The sequence below is a fragment of the Cyprinodon tularosa genome, unplaced genomic scaffold (assembly GCF_016077235.1).
Source record: "Cyprinodon tularosa strain WSP-4 unplaced genomic scaffold, ASM1607723v1 ctg66, whole genome shotgun sequence".
Classification (NCBI taxonomy): domain Eukaryota; kingdom Metazoa; phylum Chordata; class Actinopteri; order Cyprinodontiformes; family Cyprinodontidae; genus Cyprinodon; species Cyprinodon tularosa.
The window spans coordinates 4,157,368-4,169,332 of NW_024039407.1; the positions used below are offsets into that span (position 1 = coordinate 4,157,368).

The following is an 11,965-nucleotide window of genomic DNA, read 5'->3' on the forward strand; positions in this document are numbered from 1 at the left end:
TCAAATTTTTTCTGAATTCGACATTTTTGCACGGCATAGACGATTTGTGTGTTGCTGTCAGCACAAATTTGACGAATAGCTAACCAATGAGTGTTTGCGTTATATGACTCATCCAAGTTCACTAGTTTTCACTAGATGTGATTGGTGCCAATGATTTGCATTGGATGGCGCCCATGGTGTGAAATAAATATTTAAAAACATTAAACCGAAGCCATGAGTAACGAGTACAATTTTTTTTTTTTTTTATGTAAGGAATAGAAAGTACAGATACTTGTGTGAAAATGTAATGAGTAGAAGTCAGAAGTAGGAAGAAAAATAAGTAATGGAGTATAGATACCTAAAAAGTGTAATTTAGTAATGGCTGTGTTTCCTGGATGGGGCCGCCTTTTACAGCTCCTTTTTGTATCTCTGCTTCTGTCTACTTGAACCCCATTCAGCCTCGGTAGATGGCCGCTCATGCTGAGCCTGATTCTGCTGGAGGTTTCTTCCTGTTAAAAGGGAGTTTTTCCTCTCCACTGTCGCTACAAGCATGCTTAGAGTGAGGGATTGCATTGGAGTCAATGCAATCAACTTGTTTTCCTTACACAGAAAACTTTGAATCAATTTGACTGTATGATCTGGTGAACTGTAAAGTGCGTTGAAATTACATGTGTTGTGAACATCAGGTCATTATGTAATTACCAATTTCTATTAGGAAAGGGAATACTTAGTCTTCAGAACTTTGTGTATACTACAGCTTGTTTGGTTGAGTGGCAACTTTCGTTTTGATGCTGTTTGTTTAACAAAACAAATGTCCCTCCCAGTCACACACAGCCTAAAGGCCCATTCATACCTCACGTTTGGCCTGCACGTCCGTATTTCTGTCCGTACGTTCTATCCGTTGACTCCTTCATACCTCCGTCCGTTGAGGTGCGCAATAACCCGTATTTCCTCTAAGTGGCAGTGCTGGGCGCCAATGATTCGTCATTGATTAAAACATGGCGATGGTCCAAGACCTGATTTTGTTGACATTTTGTACTAAAAACTCAATAGCGCCCCCACCGTTTCCGGTAGTATTGCTCCGTATTGATCCGTTTCGTCCGTAAGCGTAAGCTCCCAATTTTCGTGTCACAGTACGGACGAAATCGACGGTTAGAACGTATGAAACACTCCACACGTATCCGTATCCGTCTTTTACGTGAGGTATGAATGGGCCTTTAGCTGGTGTCTGCTCTGCTGACTAATGTATGAGGGGGGTTGGAGGATGGAGCCAGGCCAAAGTGGGTTGCCTAATCTCCTTTTGTCTGAGTGACTCCGGGGGATAAAGGCTGAGATTTCACAGTGTAATCTAGAAGGCTACAATTAGGTTTTAATGTTTTTGTTTAAACGTAATCGTCAAGCGTACACCTTGACAGAAAACCCAATATAAATATTCCACCAAAACCACGAGGAACACACGAGCCCTGATGCTCTATGCACCCACCCATCTACCCTTCCCCCTTCCCAACCCCCTTCTATCTTCACAATGTATAGAAAGCGTGGATGAAATCTCGCGTTATCCATCTTTTGCCGCGAACTTCCACACTGCCTGTAACTCTTTACTACCAAGAAAACTCGAGCCTCTAGATCCCGTGCAATAGTTCCTGCTATGTTATGACAAAACACAAAGAAACAAGAGTGAGCTGAACAGTGACAGTCACTCCAACATCTTTTACTTGTTTTGTTGTCTCTTTTTAGTTTCAGTATCGACACATATTAGCAGTGGAACCACAACAAATCGTGTTTCCGTATGAGGAAAGCGAGCTTTTATGTTTTTAAAAATATTACGTGGTAACAAAGCATGCGTATCACGTTGCAATCAAGTAGATTTTGAATGACATGCAAATCCATACCGATTGACAATATTAAAGAAGCAGAAATGACCTGCAGTCACTCCTTAAAAGTCAAACCCTCCCCGGCTTTCACTGCTGCTTTCGCCGGTCTTTGTTGGCGCAACCAGACTACCTCCTTTTTCGGGGGAAAAAAACCTTAATGAAGAAATTGACTCACCGGAGGGTTGAAAGCACGCTGCTCAAAATGAAAAGTGGAGTAAAAGAGGCTTGTTTTGTTATTACAATATGGTTTAATGAAGGCAGACTTACCACGGCTGCTTCCCTCACAGGTACAAGTCCGTCCTCCCCCTCTTTACGCTTCCATGAAGCGGATTGAGTTGAATGGCTTGCTCTGCTGCCCACGTCACCCATTGGATGAGGAACATGGGAGGTTTAAATATGTTAGCTAAAAAAAAATATGTTTAACATAACCAATATAAACGTATCAACTCAAATTTGCAAACTCGATTCATACCACATTAACCGACTTATTCACCACGTTAATCCACTAAAACAATAAATCCGGATAAATTAATAAAATGTCCCTAGCTGTAGTGGAAGTTATAGCATCCCTTTAAATGTTAACTTAACCTTTTTGTTTGCAAATTTCGTAGAAAATATGACGGATATTTTTTTAACTTGTTAAATCCAAAAAACATTAAAAATCCGGTTTTGGGTGTTACTACGTGTATTTTTATAACACTATTATTAATACCCGATATTTGTCGCCATGAAGCTAACTGACTTTTAATAGCAAAGTAGTTAACTCGTATTTACGATAGCGTTAGCATTTGAAGCTAGCACGACTTGTACAGATGAGGTAATGGCGCAGCAGGGCTGTCTCTAATGGCGGCCATGCTGAATGAATTTCTTCATGTAGACGTTCAAATGTATTCTAAATAAAATGCCTTTGTATCTAACATGACACTGGGTATAAAAAGTGTCTCGCATCCATATGTTTAGGCTTTGTGACAGAGGCCACCACCAAACTTCACAAACAAACCCCTACAAGCATGGCGTAATGACACAACAATAGGCCCGTAAGCAACATTATCTGGATGGGCCCCATATGAAGTACAACACCCCATTCACCTGACATCAGTTCATCTGTTATTTACTCCACCTTGTCTTTTTAACTGACTTATTCACCACGTTAATCCACAAAAACAATAAATTCGGATAAATTAGTAAAATGTCCCTAGCTGTAGTGGAAGTTATAGCATCCCTTTAAATGTTAGCTTAACCCTTTTGTTAGCTAATTTCGTTGAAATGACGGATATTTTTGACCTTTTTAAATCTGAAAACTACATTAAAAATCGGGTTGTGGGTGTTACTACGTTTGTTGTTATATGTACCACTAGTATTAATACCATTATTTGTCGTTACTCGACTTTAACTATGACTTAATAACAGCAAAGTAGTTAACTCGTATTTACGATAGCGTTAGCATTTGAAGCTAGCATGACGTTTACATATCAGGTAATGGCGGCCATGCTGGAATGGATTGCTTAGATGTTTAAATGTATTCTAAATAAACGGCATTTGTATCTAACATATATATCACCGGGTATAAAAAAAGTGTCTCGCATCCATATGTTTAGGCTTTGTGACAGAGGCTGACCACCACCAAACTTCACAAACAAACCCTTGTAAGCAATGGCGTAACGACACAACAATAGGCCCATAAGCAACATTATCTGGATGGGTGCCATATGAAGTACAACACCCCATTCACCTGACATCAGTGTAAAAAATTAAATGCTCAAATACATCGTTCTTTTAAGATCTTTATTGCGGTTTGAAGCATATTATATAAGTGTATTTTTTTTACCAACCATCTAATGAACTATACATAGTTATTAACATAGTAATTAAAATTTGAGAGTTGTGTTTAAACGGCTCACCATCATGTTGAAATCTGGCATGCGTTGGGGTATAAATACGGTCTGGTCAATCAGCTTAGAAACAGGTTGGTGTAAGAGAAATTTTTCGCTCCATTACATCTGCAAAAAGACGTCCTAGTCCACAATTGCATAGGGGGGGCTACCAGGTGTTGATGTCGGGGCCCCTAATAGGTTGGGGGCCTCTAAGCAACTGCAGTCTCTGCGTACCGATATCTACGCCTTTGCTTGTAATTGCCATCTCCTACAGATTATTCATCCTTTAAATCGTGACAGACGACCTGTGTAGAATAAATATAGATTTAATGTATGTAATATACAGTATCTTGTATATATGTACCAGAATATGTTTTAATTAATTTTTAATTCACAATGCACCCGCTTTCCCACTTCTTGCAGTTTAAAATGTCCGCTTTCGAAACCTTACAACGACGTTATTTTCTGACATGGTCACAAAGGCACCACTGCACTTTCAATACAGTAGCTACTGGCAAATCCATGAAAAGCAACACCAAAAATATATAATAATGCGAATGGATTTGGTTTAATACAGGTACCTTTAGGTTTGGCTAAGGTGTATGTTTTATTGGATTGGAAAATTCCTAAATTTTGACTCAGAAAATTTTAAATGGAGGGCGAATTGTGACTAAGAAAGTTGGATTGAGTGTTTTTGGAGTGTTTTGTATGAAACTTTTGTTTAAAAATGTGGGGTTGCTTGGTTTGGGGCCCAGACAGTTATGAAAGTAGTTGGATTTTATGTGTAGAGTTTTGATGCTTAAGTCTAGCAATTCCAATAAACTTTCCAAGGCCAATGTGAGAAATAAACATACCCTCAGCATCACAGATCCTCCACTATGCTTAACATTGAGATAAAGTTACTTTTCCAGAAAAATCCATGCCGTTATAGAGCTAAATTACCTGCTGCTGGTTGTAATTATTATTTTCTTTTGACTTTTTGAAGAAAAGCTCAAAATTAGACCCTCCATCCATCATTCCATTTTCTGACACGCTTTGTCGCAAGGGGTGCTGGTGCCTATTTCCAGCTGTCGATGGACGAGAGGCGGGATGCACCCTGGACAGGTTCCCCGCTCAAAATTAGACCCATTTGACAAAAAAAAGTGTTACAGTTAAACTCCAGGTCAAAGTTTAACAAACCCAGTGTTTAGGTTTGATATAGCATTCCTGAGGTGACTCCCAAATAAGTGGCTGTCGTTGGTGTAATGGTTGCTTTGCATACTTTGTCATCTCCAGTTTTCGGTCTTTGCTTCATAACTATACCAGTAAGCTTTGTAGATTTTTAACCTTTATGAAATCTATTCTTCACAAACTGTGGGAAATATACCTTTTTCCAGCATTGTAACAAGAGCCTGAAGAAATTGGGCCTCTAATGGATTACTCATTAGGATTTCTTAGGAGCTTTGACCAAGCTGAGGGAAGTAAATCATAAAATTAGCCTTTTTTTCCTACTTGAAGAATTTGTCAAAATGGGTCTGAAATTAGGATAGCAATAAAAAAATTTACTTATATTTTTGTATAGTAAGTCAGAAAAACAGAAATCCTCATGGAGTTAATGACTGCGCTTGAATTAATGTGGGACTAAAAGTTGAAGTTAATGGCATTTATTCAATGTTAAACTTTTAAATCAAAACAAGAAACAACTTGGTGTCCTCAAGGGTCTTCTTTTTAAGCCTTTTTATGGCACAGCTGCAATGAGTGAGAGCCTTTTCAGGGTTCAGCGGGGTCAGGGTGCACTTTGTTTGTCTGGCCCATCCCCAAGAGGCAAGGGTCACAAGAGAGAGAGAAAGAAGAGAGCGCATAGTCTTCACTTTCTTTAGCACGCTTAGTTAAACACTGTCTGTTTTTATTATATCAAGATTAAGAACTTTAAAGATTTCTGTTGTGACTTCTGTCAAACAATTACATGTTTAGTCAGCAGATCAAAAAACAATTCTAGACAAAATTGAAAGAAAAAATCTATAAGTTAATTATTTAAAAGTAGGTCATATTAAAAAAAATATTAACAAAATTAAGAAAGGCTTGATTCTAGTTCTTATTTTCATAATTAATATAGAATGTGCAGATGCAGTGCACCCAAATGGTCTATTATTATTATGGACAGCCACATTATAAAAAGAGAAACAACAGAAAAAGATGAAGCAGAAGAGTTTAAAAGCAGACACAAAAAATGGAACAAACTCTTTTTTTTCCATTTAAAGAACCTTTGATGTTTTATGTGCTGAGAAGGTTTTTTTGTGAAGAAAAGCCTGAAGTCCAACATACAGAACAGAATATTTATTGGGCAAACAAAAATAGTTAAATTGATTCTTTTTATGCTATCGCTGCTTATTGTGATAGTTAACTCTGTGTCAGTGTCATCAGCAAAAGAGAGAACCTTTTCCTTGGAGAGTTTTTTTGACAGAGGTTCTGACCTGATGAAAACCTTTCTGTAGTGATGCAACAAATGTCCTTCAGCATTAATTTATGTGGACAGACATGTCTTTAATGAAAGATCCAACAAAAGGTAACTGAAAGCTGAATAAACTAGAAGGGCAGTACAGGATTTCATCTGTCAGGAACAAGGTCAAAATGAGAATCTGATAACAGGCGAATGAAAACCAGTCTGACTCTTTAATTGAGTCATGCAGGCATATTTCAAATCATTAAAATACATTTAAATAATCTTATTTTGAAATAATGTTGATTACCTCAGTTTTAACTGGTCAAATAAACAAGTGTTTTTTATTTAACCCCAAGCATGCATGTAGCGAAAGCAGAAAGAAAAACCTTTCTGTTTAAAAGCAGAAATCTCCAGCAGAACTCAGCTCTGTGTGAGCAGGTACCTGTTATGACTAATTATTATTTCAGAAGAGAAAAGTAAGATATGGAAAAAATTAAATAAATAATTCTGCAAAAAAAGGAAGAAAGGTCTGTGTCAGTTTTCAAGTCTGTAGGTTGTTCAGTTTCTCGTTAACAGACATAGTGAATCAACCAATCATCTGGGAGGCCATAAACTATGGTTAAAAGCCAAGTCAGTGTAAGAGGGGCAAGCATCCTGAATCAACTTCCCATTCTGCGGTCAAATATCTTATCATCAAGTTGATCTTCAAATCTTTTAATTTTCCTTATTTTTATTTCTTTTTTGTTCCAATAATATGGTTTCATTTGGAAATAATCAAATTAGTAAGCCGAGGAGGGTAAGGGGATGAGGAAATGGTGGGTGAATGGAGCTATTTTGTGAAGTGAAACTAATCTGAGTCACAGTTAGGAACTTCTGGGGGCTGAAGACAGGAAAGACTCCTCTAAGCTGCCTACTTTGGGACTCCTGAAATCCTTTCCAAAGCAGATGTGCCTTTTCATATAGAGTAAAAATCAACACGGCATGTTTTTAGTTTACACCTGGTACATATTTTTTATAATATTAAATGTTTTTACTTTCTTAAAACACAAGATGCCTTGAAACGGTGCATTTAAACAAAAATCATAATTCCTCCTTGTGTTTTCTAACATAATATAAGAGATAAAAGAGTTTTCATAACTGTTTACTTTGTGGCTGAAGGTTATTCATCGCCTAGAAATTCTCTATGCATTATAACCATTAGTAAAACATTCTTTAATTTTGTTGTGCGTTCACAGAAAAGTCAAACCAAAAAAATTACACAAACATAAACAGATATACATAACTGTTTTTATTGAAAACAGAAGAGAAGCAGTTATTCCTATCTGCTACAAATTAATGTCCAGGAGCTAGTCATGCCTAGTTTAAGTTGATGCTATAGGAAAATGCAAACCAGTGGCCTAGGTCTTTAATATTGGTCCTGCTGCTAGAGTTGCCACCTGTCCGTTAAAATACTGAATCGCTTTTTATTTGGCAGTTAAACATTGCATCCAATATTAAACTGATAAGGGATGCAATTTGTCCTGTATTTTAATAAACACATGTCTGTCACACTCACATTGTTTCTTCTTCACTTCTCTCTTTCACCAACGGTGACACGCTGCAGACCATTCTTGCACAAGATTCAGCAAGAGAGAAATATGACACACTAATAAGAATGCAGAATCTAAAACATCAGTCCTTCATACCCACGCCATCTCCTGAGACTGATATAGTATGGAATATTATGATATTATTCTGGTTCTGTTGATAGTTCATATGGAGTTAATTATATGTATTTTAAATATTCTGTAGATTATTTCATATACATGGCTATTAAAAGAGTAAATCATGCAAATAGTAAAACATAGTGCAGGAAAACACTTATTTCTAAAATAAGATGGATTTTTTGTAATATTTTCTAGTTTTAAAGGTGTTTTCAGCATAATTTTTTTGTGCATTTAATTGTTTAATGTAAAGTATTCAGAGATCAAAGAATGGGGAGTTATCAATGAAGTTGGGTATCATAGAGAATGCATATGAGTTTGTTGTGGTTTTGTCATAGTATTGTATTTAGTATGCATTTAAACAGTTTCTAATTACACACTTCAATTCAGTTCAGTTTATTTATATAGCACCAATTCACAACACATGTCACACTGCAAAAATGATCTAGAAATAAGTAAAAATGTCTTAAATTAAGTGTATTTACCCTTGATTTGAATAGGTAAATGTGATAATTTGCCAATGGAATTAGTATTTTTACCCTTAAAATAAGATAATTAGATAATATGCACTTGGAATAAGACAATGAAATTGTGTTTTCTTATTTTAAATCTAAATTGTCTTGTTCCATTGGCAAAATATCTCTTTAATCTCCTCAATTTAAGAAGAAATTTACTTATTTTAAGAAAAAATTACTTATCTAGATTTTGATTTTTTTCCAGTGCATCTCCAGATCATTTACAGTTCACCATTCAAAATAGTCTATCTAAGGAAAACCAGTTGATTGCATCGACTTATTGACTCAAAGTAATTTCCTCTCAAAAACTGACCACTTTTAGGTGCTAGTCCTCTATGACAGTTTTACAAATAAATTTCCATTGTTGTGGAGGTATTTTAAGCATTATTTGGAGAAATTGCTTAGCTTTAATACAGCGACATAAAATAAAACATATAACTAAGGTGGCAGCCGTACCTGCTGCAGAACCATGCCAAGGTGCTCAGGAAATTGATTTGAAAACATTTCACTGAGCCGTTTTACTGGTGAGAGGGATGGTTCAGGAAGAGGTGAGAGTGATGGTTTGGAGGCGTTATAATTGCCTCATTAGCTTATATCCATATCCAAATGAAATTTATATGTCAGCTTTTTTCTTCTTTTGGTTCACGTTTTAAACATTTCACCCGCTACAAAGTGCTTTACAAAGACGGGTTGGGTTTGCTAAAGTTATGACCTCCGTTGCTCTATATTGCTATGTTTATTACCAGCAGCTGCTTCAAAACATCTGAAACGGACAGGATTTAATTTCCACTCATGGACCAAGAACAAACATTTATCTAGTCCAACTTTAAGCATTTATGTCCTGAAAAAAATATGGATATTTTCTTTTTTTCCCATATACAGGTGCTGGTCATAAAATTAGAATATCATGAAAAAGTAGATTGATTTCAGTAATTCCATTTAAAAAGTGAAACTTGTATATTATATTCATACATTACATACAAACTCATATATTTCAGATGTTTATTTTGTTTAATTTTGATGATTACAAATGACAACAAATGAAAATCTCAAATTCATCATATCAGAAAATTAGAATATTACTGAAGACCAATAAAAACAAAGGATTTATAGAAATGTTGGCCAACTGAAAAGTATGAACATGAAAAGTATGAGCATGTACAGCACTCAGTATTTAGTTGGGCCTCCTTTGGCCTGTATTACTGCAGCAATGCGGCGTGGCATGGAGTCGATCAGTCTGTGGCACTGCTCAGGTGTTATGATAGCCCAGGTTGCTCTAATAGTGGCTTTTAGCTCTTCTGAATTGTTGGGTCTGGTGTATTGCATCTTCTTCTTCACAATACCCCATAGATTTTCTATGGGGTTAAGGTCAGGAGAGTTTGCTGGCCAATTAAGAACAGGGATACCATGGTCCTTCAACCAGGTACTGGTAGCTTTGGCACTGTGTGCAGGTGCCAAGTCCTGTTGGAAAATGAAATCTGCATCTCCAAAAAGTTGGTCAGCTGCAGGAAGCATGAAGTGCTCTAAAACTTCCTGGTATGTGGCTGCGTTGACCCTGGACCTCAGAAAACACAATGGACCAACACCAGCAGATGACATGGCACCCCAAACCATCACTGACTGTGGAAACTTTACACTGGACTTCAAGCAACGTGGATGAAGTGCCTCTCTTCTTTTCCCCCAGACTCTGGGACCTTGATTTCCAAAGGAAATGCAAAATTTACTTTCATCAGAGAACATGACTTTGGACCACTCAGCAGCAGTCCAGTCCTGTTTCTCTTTAGCCCAGGCAAGACGCTTCTGACGCTGTCTGTGGTTCAAGAGTGGCTTGACACAAGGAATGCGACAGCAGAAACCCATGTCTTTCATACGTCTGTGTGTGGTGGTTCTTGAAGCACTCACTCCAGCTGCAGTCCACTCTTTGTGAATCTCCCCCACATTTTTGAATGGGTTTTGTTTCACAATCCTCTCCAGGGTGCGGTTATCTCTCTTGCTTGTACACTTTTTTCGACCACATCTTTTCCTTCCCTTCGCCTCTCTATTAATGTGCTTGGACACTGAGCTCTGTGAACAGCCAGCCTCTTTAGCGATGACCTTTTGTGTCTTGCCCTCCTTGTGCAAGGTGTCGATGGTCGTCTTTTGGACAACTGTCAAGTCAGCAGTCTTCCCCATGATTGTGTAGCCTATAGAACTAGACTGAAAGACCATTTAAAGGCTTTTGCAGGTGGTTTGAGTTAATTAGCTGATTAGAGTGTGGCACCAGGGGCCATCAATTTTGAACCTTTTCACAATATTCTAATTTTCTGATATGATGAATTTGAGATTTTCATTTGTTGTCATTTGTAATCATCAAAATTAAACAAAATAAACATCTGAAATATATGAGTTTGTATGTAATATATGAATATAATATACAAGTTTCACTTTTTAAATGGAATTACTGAAATCAATCTACTTTTTCATGATATTCTAATTTTATGACCAGCACCTGTATATTACCCTCTCTACTACAGAGAACAAGGCTGCAAAAGCCAACTAAATTTATTCCTTCATTTGGGGTAGGCCATAGCACCCATTATAGAGCAAACACCATGCTTTGGTGTTGTTGATCCGCTGATATATTTAGCCATTATCATCTCAAGTTTGAGTCCAGAAGGGGGAAAACTGTTTGCAGCTGTTTGGGTAAAATACCTTGTTTATGTCAGAAAAAAGAGGACAACAGGAAGACAGGTTAGAGATGAAAGATGAAAGAACTCTTACATGCTATGAACTGAAAACTCAGGCTACAGTTACCTGTTCACCAAAGTTGGCCAATTAGAGGTTAAATCCTTACAATCTACATCATTCAGACAACAAGGTTTAAATCAGGCATCAAAACACCCAGAAAACACAGATTCATCTACTCTTTTATCCGTGTTCACGTGGTTAGATTTAGTGGGGGCTGTTCTATTCCCACTCTTTTGGCTTTCTAGGTATCTTTGCCATAGTGCCACCATATTCTGATGCTTCCTTCCAGCAGGATTATGCCCGACGTTAAAAGCTCAGATCATTTCTAACTACCCTATACAGCTCGTTGAATTTTCAGCATGAATTATCATAGCATTTCTGAAAGTACATTTTTATTAGATTAGAGAGATTGTGACCTTGGATCAAAGTGAAATAACTATAAGCGACCTCCTGTGGGTAAATAGGATACACAGAAATTGCATACCAACATTTAATTCCAGCATTTATGACTAGAAAAAGAAAAATGTGGTTATTAAACCATTTATTACTGACAGCTTCTTTACTTATCCACCAGTTTGGGTTTAAAAAGAATCAAAACAGCCAAATCAGGGATGATATGGTGAAATGAGGCCCACCCATCTTTATTGGGATTTTTGGGCAAGAGGTGGGGAAAACCCAGGGCAACACAGAGGCACACAGGACCTACAACCACAAACACATTCATAGCTAAGGACAATTTATAGAAACCATTTAGCCTAACAACGATGTTTTTGAACTGTAGATCAAAGCAAGATCCTACATAGATACATAGCAACAATGCTGTCATCCTCTCTACTGCACTAAATTAAACTCCCTGTGTAATCATGAACAG

The 11,965-nt window shown here is 37.2% G+C and overlaps 1 protein-coding gene across 2 annotated transcripts in view; it reads right to left on the reverse strand.

The window, feature by feature from the left end:
• Nucleotides 1-2,280, reverse strand: part of dnmt3ba (DNA (cytosine-5-)-methyltransferase 3 beta, duplicate a) — a 38,131-nt gene extending 35,851 nt beyond the window's left edge. The window contains exon 1 of one of the 2 annotated variants that reach the window (XM_038309366.1): nucleotides 2,121-2,280. The gene's annotated coding sequence lies outside the window, so the exon portion shown is untranslated. Of the gene's footprint in view, nucleotides 1-2,028 lie in introns of both variants that reach the window. The other variant, XM_038309367.1, reaches the window with a different exon arrangement.
• Between the last annotated feature and the right edge of the window lie 9,685 nt (nucleotides 2,281-11,965).